The sequence below is a fragment of the Saimiri boliviensis genome, chromosome 2 (assembly GCF_048565385.1).
Source record: "Saimiri boliviensis isolate mSaiBol1 chromosome 2, mSaiBol1.pri, whole genome shotgun sequence".
Classification (NCBI taxonomy): Eukaryota; Metazoa; Chordata; class Mammalia; order Primates; family Cebidae; genus Saimiri; species Saimiri boliviensis.
In genome coordinates this window covers 214,056,858-214,071,834 of record NC_133450.1, presented here as the reverse complement: position 1 = coordinate 214,071,834, position 14,977 = coordinate 214,056,858, and the positions used below count along the sequence as shown (strand labels likewise).

Sequence of the window (14,977 nt, the reverse complement as noted above, 5' to 3'; positions counted from 1 at the left end):
CTAGAATGCCCTCTTGCTTTGCTATCTGGTAATTTACCTTTACTCATCAGAACCACCAAAATCGAGACCAAAATTTGCCCAGACCAAGAGATGCTATGTAGACCAAAAAGAAAGAAAGAAATATTCAGACAGTTTACAGGACACACATATACCTCTCTTATGATAATACAAGCCCAAAAAATTCTTACATAACAAAATGTACTATTTTATATACAACCACATATGAAAGGAAAACAATCAAAGTCACATCTGGCTGCTATATCAATAGGTGATGTTATGCAGTCCTTGTTCTCCAAGCTCAGGATCATTGTGCCAGTCCTGGGCCTCTTTAGATTTTGTAGGCAACAAAAACCACAATTCAGTGTTCTGCTCTGATCCAGTTACACCAAGTAATTTGTAAGGCTGGACTTCTGAATGGTGCCTGAAGCAAGAGAAGGCTCTACAGTGGGTCAAGGCAGTGCCACTGCAGTCTGTCTACCCAGTGGTACTCCAAGTGTCTGTGGTAAGAGTGCTACATAGCTCCTCTGGCAAGCCTCTGCAGGAAAATGACACAACACATAGCTAGCAAACAGAACCATACCCTCCTCTGCTCCCTTAAAGAAGCAGCTCATAGATCACTATTATGCCCTGGTATAAACTGTTTAACCATGGAATTCCTATTACATGACCTAACTACTACATGACCTAACTTGCCCATTATGAACAAGACCTAGCTATAATGTTGTGCAGCAGCAATCCATTAGCAAATAGACATACGTAGTATGTGCAAGATCAGATTCTCAAGCAAGCTCAGAGCACAAGTAAGTTACATGAGCAAGTGTCCCAGACCCCCACAGTACCTACTTCTGCTGCCTTATGGCCTCTCCCTCAACCAGCATTTGTGGTTTTATAGGGAGTTTCTTATGACCTGTTGAAAGAGGGGGGAAAATACACTTGGGCCTTATCCCTGTCAAAATACCAATGATATTCTTCATAGAAACAGAAAAAAAGTCTAAAATTTATATAGGACCACAAAAGATCTTGACTATCCAAGGCAAACCCAAGCACAAAAATAAAACTGGAGGCATCATCCTATCTGACTTCAAACTATACTACAAAGTCATAGTAACCAAAACAGCATGTCCCTGATATAAAAACAGACACATAGACCAATGAGACAGAATAGAGAACCTAGAAATTAATCTGTGTATCTATAGCCAACTGATTTTGGGCAAAGGGACAAAGAACATACATTGGGGAAAGGATAGTCTCTTCAATAAATAGTGCTGGGACAAGCATGATGGCTCACACTTGTAATCACAAGATTTTGAGAGGGTAAGTAGGGAGGATTGCTTGAGCCCAGAAGTTCAAGACCAGCCTGGGCAACAAAGGGAGACCCCTCTCTACAAACACACAAAATATATATTTTTAAAACAGCCAGGCCTGGTGGCATGCACCTATAGTCGCAGTGACTTGGGAGGCTGAAGTGGGAGGATCACTTGAGCCTGGGAAGTTGAGGTACAGAAAGCCATGATTGCACCGTTACACTCCAGTCTGGGTGATAAAGCAAGACCCTGCCTCAAATAAATAAATAACTAGTGCTGGGAAAACAGAATATCTGTACACAGAAGAATGAAACTAGACTCCCATCTCTCACCATACACAAAAATCAACTCAAAATGGATCAAAGATCTAAGTGTAAAACCCAAAACTATAAAAGTACTAGATTATTGAGTACTACATGATTAGGTACTGGGAAAAAAAAGTACTAGAAAAAAGCACAGGGGAAATGCTTTAGGACATTGCTCTGGGAAAATATTTTATGAATAAGACCTCAAAAGCACAGGCAACAAATGCAAAAATAAATGGGATTATATCAAACTACAAAGCTTCTACACAGCAAAGAAAACAAATGCAAAAATAAATGGGATTATATCAAACTAAAAAGCTTCTACACAGCAAAGAAAACAATCAACACAGTGAAGAGACAACTTACAGAATGGGAGAAAATATCAGCAAACTACTCATCTGACCAGATATTGACATCCAGAATACGCAGGAACTTAAATATCTCAACAGCAAAAAATAAAAATAAAAATAAAAAAATAAACACTATGATTAAAAAATGGGCAAGTGATCTGAACAGACATTTTTCAAAAGAAGACATACAAATGACCAACAGGTATAAGAAAAAATGCTCAATATCACTAATTATCAGGGAAATGTAAATCACAACCACAATGATATAACATCTCACCCCAGTTAGGATGGCTATTATAAAAGAAAAAAAATGCTGGCAAGAGGCCGGGCACGGTGGCTCAAGCCTGTAATCCCAGCACTTTGGGAGGCCGAGGCGGGTGGATCACAAGGTCAAGAGATCGAGACCATCCTGGTCAACATGGTGAAACCCCGTCTCTACTAAAAATACAAAAAAGTAGCTGGGCATGGTGGCACATGCCTGTAATCCAAGCTACTCAGGAGGCTGAGGCAGGAGAATTGCCTGAACCCAGGAGGCGGAGGTTGTGGTGAGCCGAGATCGTGCCATTGCACTCCAGTTTGGGTAACAAGAGCGAAACTCCGTCTCAAAAAAAAAAAAAAAATGCTGGCAAGGATGCAGAGAGAAGGGAACTCTCACACACTTGGTGGGAATGTAAACTAGCACAGCCAGTAGGGAGAACAGTCTGGAGGTTCCTCAAAAGACTACAAGTAGAGCCACAATGTGATGCAGAAATTCCTCTACTGGGTATTTATCCAAAGGAAAGGAAATCAACACATTGAAGAGAAACCTGCATCCCTATGTTTACTTCAGCACTATCATGAGAGCCAAGATATGGAATCAACCTATGTGTCCAACAACAGATGGATGAATAAGAAAAATGTGCTATATAAATATACAATGGAGTACTATTTAGCCATAATAAAGAATAAAATCCTGTAATTCAGGGCAACATGGATGGAAATGGAGGACACTGTATTAAGCAAAATAAGCCAGGAACAGAAAGTCAAATACTGCATGTTCTCACTCACATGTGGAAGCCAAAAAAAGTTGATCTCATAGAAGTAAAAAGTAGAATAAAGGATACTAAAGGCTAAGAGTAGGGGGAAGAAGGAGATAGAGATTTGTTAAAGGATTCAAATGGATAGGAGAAATAAGTTATAGTGTTCTATACTACTATGGAATAACTATAATTAACAGTATCTTATAGTTTCAAATAGCTAGAAAACGGATATTGAATGTTCCCAACACACAGAAATGATAAATGTTTGAGGTGACAGATATGCTAATTACCCTGATTTGATGACTGTCCATTGTATGTATCACAACATAGCTATGTACCTCATAAATATGAACAATTATTATGTGACAATTTAAAATTTTCTAAATGAAAAATTTAAAAAATTTTAAAGCAACTTGGGCCTGGTTTACAGAAGGGTGTCCACATGACACTAGTACCAGTATACTCACTCAGAGATGCTGCTGAAGGGAAAGAGGGCAGAAGTTTTAGCAGTACACCTTGAAGTCCTCTCAGGCAGGAAGGAGGGGTAGCTTGTGGTATAGGTGTACATTCATCTGTGGACAGTGAATAATGCTTTGGTCACCTGGTCACAAAATGGAAAAGAACACGACTGATAACAAGGAAGACTGAAGAAGAGACAGGTGCACAGATTTTTCAGAATGAGCACTAAACGTGAAGGAATTTGTGTGAGTGCTTACCAAGATACAGCAACTGTAGAGGAGGCCTCAATAATAGAAGTGAACAAAGTGACTTGTTCTGGGACGATCAGTCAGCATCCTTCCTCATCTTCTGTTTTAATGGGCTCGTGTACAAAATGGCCAGAGATGAAGCACAGATCTAACAAAGTGCTCACCATGCTAATATGTTGGCATAGTTGAGTGCCCATATTATCAACAGCAGAATCTAAACTGTAAGTCCCCAATATGGCACCATTTCCCAAGGGGATCAGGCAACTGTGTGTTGGTAGGTTGATTATAAGGCACCCCTTCCATCATGGAAATGAAAGCCATTTGTTTGCGCTGGAATAGACACCTATTCTGTGTATTGATTTGCCTTTCCTGCCTGTTGCGTTTCTGCCAGCACCACCACATAATTCCTTACTCAATACCATGGTATCCTACTCAACACAGCTTCTAAGGAACACATCTTAGAAGTGTAATTAGAGTTTGCAAATTATGGAAATAAGTAGTCTTACTGCATATCCCACCATCTAAAAGTATCTGGCCCGATATAACAATGGGATGGCCTACTAAAGACTCAGTTACAACATGAGCTGAGAAACATTTTGTAAGGTTGGAATTCTGTTTTCAAATAACTGTATATGCTTTTAGTCACTGACTAATGTGTGGCACTATTTCTCCCAAAGCCACAATACACAGGTCCATAGTCAAGAAGCAGAAAGGAAAGTGGCTTCTCTCATTATTACACTTCTTCACAGAATTCTGCTTCTCATAACTTGAACTCTGTTTAATTCCCAAGAGAGAATGCTTCCATTGAGTTTCTAACAGCTAAATGGCTGTTTTAGATTTCATATGCAACTGAACCAATGGACAAAGACAGGAATTACTGGCTGAAGTGACAGATCCTGACAACTAAAGAAACACTGGGGGCCGGGCGCGGTGGCTCAAGCCTGTAATCCCAGCACTTTGGGAGGCCGAGGCGGGTGGATCACGAGGTCAAGAGGTCGAGACCATCCTGGTCAACATGGTGAAACCCCGTCTCTACTAAAAATTCAAAAAGTTAGCTGGGCATGGTGGTGCGTGCCTGTAATCCCAGCTACTCAGGAGGCTGAGACAAGAGAATTGCCTGAACCCAGGAGGCGGAGGTTGCGGTGAGCCGAGATCGTGACATTGCACTCCAGCCTGGGTAACAAGAGCGAAACTCCGTCTCAAAAAAAAAAAAAAGAAAAGAAAGAAACACTGGGTTGCTGCTACAAAGTGAAACGAGGAAGGACTATATATGGGGATGCTGCCATTCATGACAACATGGCACCTCTGTGTTCCCACTGCTGATAGTAAAAGCTAATTTTAAAAACTATAATAACAAAGAAAGACAGGACTACTGAAGATTCAGACCCTTCAGGAATGACAGTTTTGATCACACCACTTGGTATATGCTGGCTCAGAGTACAGGAAGCATGAAATGAGCTGGGGAAGAAGGGACACTAACTATAGGTTCATGACTAGACAGAAATAAGGACTAATAACTAAGCATTATTTCTTACTTGCTTCATGTGTATGTGTGTTTATGTATTTCTGTATATATTAGCAAATTTGTCTTTTCCTTTCCCACTGTAATTTTAAAAATTAATGGCAATTGTTAATTTCATCTTTAGGTTATAGAAAGTTCATAAGGGACTTTATTGAATTGAGGAGTACTTAACACACAATCCAGAGATTCACATAATGACATTTGGAATCATCTCTTTATGGAGAAAGGGTAAGAATGTCAATTTAGGCCGGGCACGGTGGCTCAAGCCTGTAATCCCAGCACTTTGGAAGGCCGAGGCGGGTGGATCACAAGGTCAAGAGATCGAGACCATCCTGGTCAACATGGTGAAACCCCGTCTCTACTAAAAATACAAAAAATTAGCTGGGCATGGTGGTGTGTGCCTGTAATCCCAGCTACTCAGGAGGCTGAGGCAGGAGAATTGCCTGAACCCAGGAGGTGGAGGTTGCGGTGAGCCGAGATCGTGCCATTGCACTCCAGCCTGGGTAACAAGAGTGAAATTCCTCCTCAAAAAAAAAAAAAAATGTCAATTTATTTATTTATATTTATTTTTTTGAGTCTCATTCTGTCACCCAGGCTGGAGTGCAGTGGCATGATTTCAGCTCACTGCAACCTCCACCTCCCAGGTTCAAGCTATTCTTGTGCCTCAGCCTACTGAATAGCTGGGATTACAGGCATGCACCCCTACACCCAGCTAATTTTTAAATTTTTAGTAGAGATGGAATTTCGTCATGTTGCCCAGACTGGTCTCAAACTTCTAGGCTCAAGTGATCCACCTACCTTGGCCCCACAAAGTGCTAGGATTACAGGTATGAGTCTCTGCGCCTGGCTGAAAGTGTCAATTTGTACAAAGGATAGCTGTATCTTGTTAAAGAAAAAGCTGCCATTTTTAAATTGCTGTATGGGAAGCTCAAATATACAGAGAAAGTTGTGTATGAATATTGAATAAGCAAAGTAATGAGCTGTCCCAGTTGTTATGCCATTGTCTCTCAGTCCAAACTCACACATAACTCTTCTTTATGACAACAAGCCTGAGACTATGAAAACATATTTCTACTTTGCCAGTTGGCTTTCTATTAGTTCTTCAAGGCAGAAAGAGTGAGATAGGACACACTTCCTTCCTGACAAGTGGCTATCATTTATAATATTCAACTTTTTTGGAATTCCTAAAACCAGCCTCAACATGCCTCATCCAATGATACCAGCAAGAGTTAGGCAGTGGCCCCTCCTCAGAAGTCTGAGATACCACTCCTTTAAGTTTCCTTTTGTGCAAACTTCCTTCTGTGTCCTCAACCCTAGGAGTGGTAGCTTCCTCCTATAGTTACTGTATCTGTATTAGTTCAATATCTGCTCCCTCAATTTTTTTTTTATTTTTTTATTTTTTTTGCTTTTTTGGTTCCCCAAAACTCCTTAGCCAATTTCTTATATTGAATTATCTCTGTGGAAATACCAAGCATAGGCCAGGCGCAGTGGCTCATGCCTGTAGTCCCAGCACTTTGGGAGGCCGAGGTGAGCGGACAACAAGGTCAGGAGATCAAGACCATCCTAGCCAACGTGGTGAAACCCCTTCTCTACTAAAATACAAAAAACTAGCCAGGCATGGTGGCACACACCTGTAGTCCCAGCTACTTGGGAGGCTGAGGCAGGGGAATCGCTTGAACCAGGAGGCGGATGTTGCAGTGAGCCGAGATCATCCCACTGCACTCCAGCCTGGAGACAGAACAAGACTCCATCACAGAAAAAAAAAAAAAAGAAAAAAAAAAGAAATACCGAGTGTGGTTTCCGTTGTTCTGATTGTATCCTGACTGATACAGTCATCCTGCAAGTGAAGAACCCAAACCATTTGCAGTCCTCATAAACTTAAGAATCAGTTTGTTGATATCCAGGAAATTATTTTTTGGGATTTTGATTGGGTTTGCCTTGGATCTATACATCAAGTTGGGAAGAAGTGATGTCTTGATAATATTGAGTTTTCCTATCTATAAACATGGAATCTCTCTCCATTTACTTGGATTTTTATTTCTTCATCAGAGTTTTATAACTTCCCTTATAAAAGTCTTGTCTATTTTTGTTAGTTTTATGCCTAAGTATTTAATTTGGGGGCACTATTGTAAATGGGATGTTGTTTTTAATTTCAAATCCCATTTGTTTGTTGCAGGCATATAGGAAAGCAATTAACTTTTGCCACCTTGTTATAATTGCTTATTAGCTCCAGGAGGCTTTTTGTTTTGTTTTGTTTTGTTTTTTTTGGTCAGTTCTTTCAGATTTTCTACATAGACAATCATGTCATCTGCAAACAAAGGCAGTTCTATTTTCTTCTTCCTAATCTGTATACTTTTTACTTCCTTTTCTTGTCATACTGCATTAGGTAGGCCTTCCAATAAATATGATGTTGAAACGGGTTGGTGAAAAGAGACATCTTGCCTTGCTCCTGATCTTAGCGGGAAGCTTCTATTTCTTACCATTAAGTACCATGTTAGCGGAAAGATTTTTGCACGTGTTCTTTATCAAGTTGAGTAAGTTCCCCTCTATCAGTAGTTTGCTAAGAGTTCTGACCCTAAATGAGAGCTGGCTTTTATCAGATGTTTTTCTGCATCTACTGATACGATCATGTGATTTTTTTTCTTTAGCCTGTTGATATGACAGATTCCATTAATTGATTTTCAAATGTTTAACCAGCTTTGCATTATTAGAATAAATTGCACTTGGTCATAATGCATAATTTCCTTTATATATCATTGGATTAAATTTGCTAATATTTTGTTGAGGACTTCTGCATCTATGTTCATGAGACATATTGGTCTGTAGTTTTCTTTTTTTCTAATATCTTTGTCTGATTTTGGTATTAGGTATTAAAATAATTATGGCCTCATAAAATGAGTTAGGAAGTGTTTCCTCTGCTTCTATCTTCCAAAAGATTGTAGAGCATTGGTATAATATTTTTCTTAAACATTTGGTAGGATTTGCCAGTGAGCCCATCTGGGCTTGGTACTCTCTGTTCTAGAAATTATACTTATTATTAATTCAATTATTTAATAGATATAAGTCCATTTAGATTGTCTATTATATAATATTTTGATAAGTCCAATATGTTCATTCCACTCCCATGGTTAAGCTCTTTGAGCAGCTTCATAGTTACCTTTTAAATCTGGGCTAGCCTTTTAATCCACTGTCATTTCTCAACACCACTGCCTGCATATGTTACTACTTACATTTAACCAAAAATATCAAGCTCTGGCATACCCCTATGCATTTACAAGGACTTTTCTGTATTCCTGAAATACCCTGTTCTAACCCATATTTATCTTACAAAATTCAGCCTTCCCTGGAAGCCTTTCCTGATGTCTCCAAGCAGTTAAGCTGCCCCATACAAGTTGTACAAGAGGAAAACAAAAATTATGTTTTAAAACTACAAAGAAGAAAGTCCAAACTTTTTAACAGTTATTTAATTGTTTCTATTTAACTCAAGATACATATGAAATAAACTATAATATTCTGATTTGGTTGTGGATTAAGTCCTATCATTTATAAATTTACTATCCGAGATGGACAGGCACATTTTGACACAACATATCAACAATGATACAAATACTGAATTATCTCTGTTGGTAACATTTTAATATAAAATAAAGATTAAAATGCACCAAAACTGAAGGGAAACTTCAGTACCCAATTAGGTATACACTTGCTTGTGTTCATATCTGAAAAGTGCATCAGGACAAGTTTGTATCTTCTTGTCTATTTTTGCTATGGATGATTAAGAGCTCAAATTCAGGAGTTATACAGTATACACAGGGCAAACAATATCTACACCACTGACCTGTGCTTCACCAAGATCTGTGAAATTTTGGGTAAATGACTAAACTCACTCTCAGTCTCCTCACGGGATAAAAGTACATCATAACTGGTGGTGACAGTAAATGAAGGTAATGTTACTTATTGAATTACTAAAAGTAGTGTCTTATATAGACCACTCTTTCCTCTCACATATGATATTTGATACAATTTTTTTTTACTATGAATCCATAGTGCTCTGTAACAACCTAACTGTTAAATAAAGGACCCTTCTTCAACATAGTTACCCTTTATTCATTTTTAAAACTTTTAGAAAAGTAGTAGAATATGGTGAACACTAGATGAAGTATCATTCCAAGTAGAATAATCCTTCCTAACCAAGAACTTTCTAGTATAGCTTAAAAATTATGTCTTATATATTTCAAAATAGCTAGAAGAGAATAATTCAAATGTTTCTAACATAAATAAAAGATAAACAAGTTGATAGATATCCCAATTACACTTATTTGACCTTTACAAATTATACAAATATATTCAATTATCACGTGTGCCCCCCAAATGTATACCTCTATTTTTTTTTTTAAGACAGTCTCTCTCTGTCGCCCAGGCTAGAGTGCAGTGGGGCAATCTTGGCTCACTGCAACCTCTGCCTCCTGGATTCAAGAGATTCTCCTGCCTCAGCCTCCCGAATAGCTGGTATTACAGGGGACTGCCACCACGTCTAGCTAATTTTTGTATTTTCATCAGAGATGAGGTTTTGCCATGTTGGCTGGGCTGGATACTTCTATTATCTGTCAATTAAAAAGTAAAATTTTAAAAATAATAAGTCATACCTAGAAAAATAACCACTCATAATCACAGGTCACTGGACACATTTTGCAAGCAAACATAAATGGCTTTGGATATCTCAGGGATGTGGATAGGAGAAAGCAGGCAATACAAAGACGTGGATACACAGTAGTCATGTGTGATATTATGGGCTATGTTTCCCCAAAATTCACATGTTGAAGTCCTAACCCCATATATCTCAGCATGTGACTATCTTGGGATACAGGATCTTCAAAGAGGTAATTAAGTTAAAATGAAGTCATTAGGATGAACCCTAATTGAATGTGACTGGTGTCCTTCTAAGGAGAGGAAATCTGGACACAGACATACAAAGGAAAAACAGCGTGAAGGCACAGGAAGAAGACATTTATCTACAAGTCAAAGCCAGAGGCCTGGAACAGACCCTTCCTTCACGGTCCTGAGGAGAAGCCAACCCTGCTAACATCTTGATCTTGGACTTCTTCTATCCTCCAGAACTGTAAAACAAATTAATTCCTGCTGCTTAAGTTACCCAGTCTGTCGTGGAAACCCCAGCAACTAATGCACGTGAAAAGGAATACTAGAATGTAAGATCTATGAGGATAAGAATTTTGGTCTTTTTTTGGTCACTGATGTGGCCCAAACACCTAGAACAATGTCTGGCATGTAATTAGTATGCAATAAATATTTGCTGAGTGAACTAATAAAAAAGCAGATTAATAAGATTATTTTCATAGATAACTCTAATAAATAACACCAACATTACAGTAATGCTTTTTATTTTCATAAGTGTGAGGATCTGAACTCCTGGTGTCTTACCTGGTGTTGTGGTGTAATTAATCTGCTGCCACAACCCAAGTGGATAAGATCCTCTGGTGAATCTCTTGTGACGATTCAAATCCCGGAGTAATTTCCTGAAGAAAAGAGCTAAGAAGACAAAAATCTTGTAGTAGTGTAATAAGTGTGAGTTAATACATATTAAAATCAGTTAATACAGATCAAATTTGTTAGTCCCATCATAGAGAAAATGTCACAGACAGATGTAACTTGATGGTATTGCTATTCTCTCAAGGTATTTAGCTAGCTGACATCCATAAAAGCATTGAGAACATCCTGGATTAGCAAGTTAAAAGAAAAAAAAAAAAGACTTCTCTGTTGTTCTTATTAAAGCACTGCAATGGACACAGGAAAAAGGCTAATTAAATTTCCTTCTGACTTACTCAATTATGGATTCATGGTGCCTATCTGTCTTTAACCTGATCTCCACGTCTTAATGTTATCACTGTTACCATCAATCAATACTTAATTTGGTACCCTGAATATGCTTGGCAAATAACAGCAAAATGAAACATAAAGAAATATGGAACATCTACTCTGATTTTCAAACTATATATAGATATCCTTTAAATAACAATTGGGGAAAAATTCACCAAAATTGTAATAGCAATTTTGTTAGAGGTAATACGTAATTCTCTCTTCAAAGTACTCACAATTTTACGTCTCCATTTTAAAAGTATAATGTTATTTATTTATTTCATTTTTTGAGATGCGTCTCACTCTGTCACCTAAGCTGGAGTGCAGTGGTGCAATCTGCGCTCACTGCAAACTCTACTTCCCAGGTTCAAGCAATTCTCCTGCCTCAACCTCCCAAGTAGCTGGGATTACAAGTATGTGCCACCATGCCTGGCTAATTTTTTTTATTTTTAGTAGAGATGGGGTTGCACCATATTACTCAGGCTGGTCTCAAATTCCTGACTTCAAGTGATCTGCCTACCTTAGCCTCTCAAAGTTCCAGGATTACAAGTGTGAGCCACTGAGCCCCACCATAACGTTCTTTAAAAAAAAAAAAAAAAAAAATCATTCTAACTTCTAATCATTACTGGGAGAAATTTTAAGATTAATAATCCTCCAAAAGGAGAAAGTGATGCACTAATATTTATTTTTTTTCTAATCTTAACTGAACAGTGAGAAATTTACTTTTAAAGTACATTTAATCAATGCATTTATACAGAATATACATGAGAAAGCCAGAATACAACAATTTCATGGGCAAGTGAAAGTAAGCATATTTAAATCAAAAATTGGAAACGATTCTAAAAGCAGTTTAAAAATCAAGTCAAAGCTGGTTCTTAGTTTAGGGCCAGGAATTAGTTTTAGAACTGTTGCAATCTCAAACCAGAGCCAACAAGTATTCACCAAAGTCTCTGTCCCAAAGGGAGACACTTGTAATTCTCCAGAAGGGACATTGTTAGGATTGTCTTGAGACTTGGGCTTAGGTAACTGATAAGGGTACAGACATTACATTTATTTTGAAATACCATTTTCCTTTCCAACAAAAGTGAAACCCAAATTCTTTTTCACAATACGCAATTTGTAATCAAGGCCTCCTCTAGTGAAGGGTTTAATCAGCTTCTTGTGCATTTGCTCCTCTTTCCTGGGAATGACAGGATAAACGGGAAGTTCAGGCCTCGAGGGCTTATTCATTACAGAATGGAAAAAATGAAGCTATGGACTTTCTCAAGGATGATTTAGAGAGAAGGGATCATTAAATACAGTACTCCCCTCCTTATCTTCTCCAGAAGGCTAATAAACAAAGTGACTGCACAAGCTGCACTCTACTGCAGGAATACAAACAGTTCTTGGCCAGTATTTCACTAGAATACTTGTGAGCTCTGAGTCAGGTTTTGATCACACATTGTAGCCCGTTCCTGGAGCAAAGAACATCTTAATGCCTCTCTTAACACCTGTTGTGTCTCCTCCAGTTTCCACCCCAATAGTCACAAAGCTCTAGAACTATAAAAGCAGAGAGAAAGTCTACCATTTCATATGACCTAAGTACTGCATGGTGTTGGGTCGAACACAGCCAACTACTGAGCACACTAAAAAAGAAGAAAAAAGTGCTCCTCTTGAGAGAGATCTTAGTGGTGATGGAATAGTTCTGTATTAGTTGCTGTGGTTATATCAATCTACATGTGTCAAAATGGCACAGAACTATAAATACATTTTGTGCCACTGTCAGTTTCTTAGTTTTGATACTCTAGTTAAGTAAGATGTAACTATTGGGGGAAACTGGGTAGAGGGGACATGTGACCTCTCTGTACTGTCTTTGCAACTACCTGTGAATCTGTACTTTTTTCAAAATTGAGTATTTCTAAAAATGCACCTTGTGTACATTAACATACTTTGAACACTGCAATAGCACAAGTCTAATTCATACACAGCCTGGTTTCCAAATGTGAGGTCTTCAGCCACAGCCCAAGAGGCTTGAAGTTGGGAATGTCTCGGCAACACGCTTGTCCCTCTGCCGGGGACACCCTTTCCCACCTCCTGCACTGCTTATTCCCCTTCCCCAGGCTGGCTCCTTCCCACTTCTCAGGTGACATCTCAAAGCCACTTCCTTACAGAGGTGTTCCCCTGTCCTAACCTTTGCTGTTCTCCAAATATTCCATTCCTTCCACAGCTCCCTTCACCACGTGTAATGATTCACTTCCTTGTTTGTTGCCCATCTCCCCACTAGAGTATAAGGTAAAATCCACAAGGCGCTTGCCCACTGCATCCCCAACAAGGAGCACACCCCCTGCCACATGGAAGACGCTCCAAGAGGATTTTGTTTGAATAATTGACCCCACCGACTGTATGAACTTCCTGCGGCCAAGAGGACTTGAGAAAACTTTAAAACTGAATTTCCAGCCAATGACAGGACAGATCAGACACACCTATCATACCTTCTCCCTGTTGGAGTTTAGACAGAACAGCTGACCAGCATTAACATTAAAATACGGGTCATGAGACCGACAGAAGAGACTCTGTGGCAATAACATACCAAATTATAAACAAATTATCCCTCAGGTCATGCCAGGCAAAGGTTAAGTCACACATCCGTTCACTTAGAGAAGAAACTATGTTCTAACTGCCACAAGGTTTTTCTCTTTCTCTAGCAAGGAAACAATCACTGGCCTTAAGACAAGCAATATTAAAACAATTTGCAGATCCAACAGATGCAGACTAACTGAACCCTTATTCCACTAGCCATCACTACAGCTTTACAGTACTTGGACAAGAGACTTGATTTCGGTAATCTTCTCCCGATAAGAAGACCACCAGCCATGAATTGGCTCTGGCTAGTTTATACAGACTGCGTACTTGCACACCTTCCTGTCCTGAAAAGACCTTTTGACACATAGGGCCTGACTGTAATACACGTATTATTATTATTTTTTAGAAATGAGGTCTCAGTCTATCAGGTTGGAGTGCAGAGATCTGATCATAGATCACTGCAGCCTCCATCTCTTGGGCTCAAGCAATCCTCCCTCTCCAGCCTCCTGACTAGCTGGAATCACAAACGCACACCACCACACCTGGCTAATTGCTTTTACTTTTTATATAGATGGGGATGTCACCATGCAGCCCAGGCATTTAACATTTAAATGGTAACTCTTCAAAGTGAACATGGGTTGTATGGTTACATGCATGTTTGCTCAATAGGCATGTGTCAGGACCACCTGCATGAATATTCATAGCTACTCCTGTCAGCGCTGAATACCCATGTGTACCCAAGCTGTTCAGCCTAAAGCTGCTGAACAGCTCAGGTAAACCCCAACCCCTCCTCTTACCAAGTGCCTGTCTCTGGTCCTGACCGTTTCTCAGCCTGCAGAATGGCCACCTCATAGGGTGTAACCCCTTTCAAGACATAAAATTCTCTTCTCCTTATTATTATTATTTTTTGAGACGGAGTTTCGGTCTTGTTGCCCAGGCTGGAGTGCAATGCCGCCATCTCGGCTCACGGCAACCTCCGCCTCCCGGGTTCAAGACATTCTCCTGCCTCAGCTTCCCACATAACTGGAATTACAGGCATGCACCACCGCACCCGGCTAATTTTGTATTTTTAGTAGAAACGGGGTTTTTCCATGTTGATCAGGCTGCTCTCGAACTCCTGATCTCAGGTGTCTTGGCCTCTCAAAGTGCTAGGATTACAGGCATAAGCCACTGCTCCTGGCCTTTTTTTTTTTTCTTTTTTTGAAATGGAGTCTCTATCACCCAGGCTGGAGTGCAGTGGGGCAATCTTGACTCACTGCAACCTCTGCCTCCGGGTTCTCCTTCCTCAGCCTCCCGAGTAGCTGGGACTACAGGCGGGCGCCACCACGCCCGGC

The 14,977-nt window shown here is 39.5% G+C and overlaps 1 long non-coding RNA gene across 2 annotated transcripts in view; it reads right to left on the bottom strand.

Annotated features, from left to right (window-relative positions):
• Nucleotides 1–14,977, bottom strand: part of LOC141583777 (uncharacterized) — a 112,614-nt gene that overhangs the window by 97,133 nt on the left and 504 nt on the right. Inside the window, exons 2-3 of one of the 2 annotated variants that reach the window (XR_012516670.1) lie at nt 10,647–10,754; nt 3,446–3,579 (exon numbers count right to left, since the gene is read on the bottom strand). This is a non-coding gene — a long non-coding RNA (uncharacterized LOC141583777). The remainder of the gene's footprint in view (nt 1–3,445; nt 3,580–10,646; nt 10,755–14,977) is intronic. The other variant, XR_012516671.1, reaches the window with a different exon arrangement.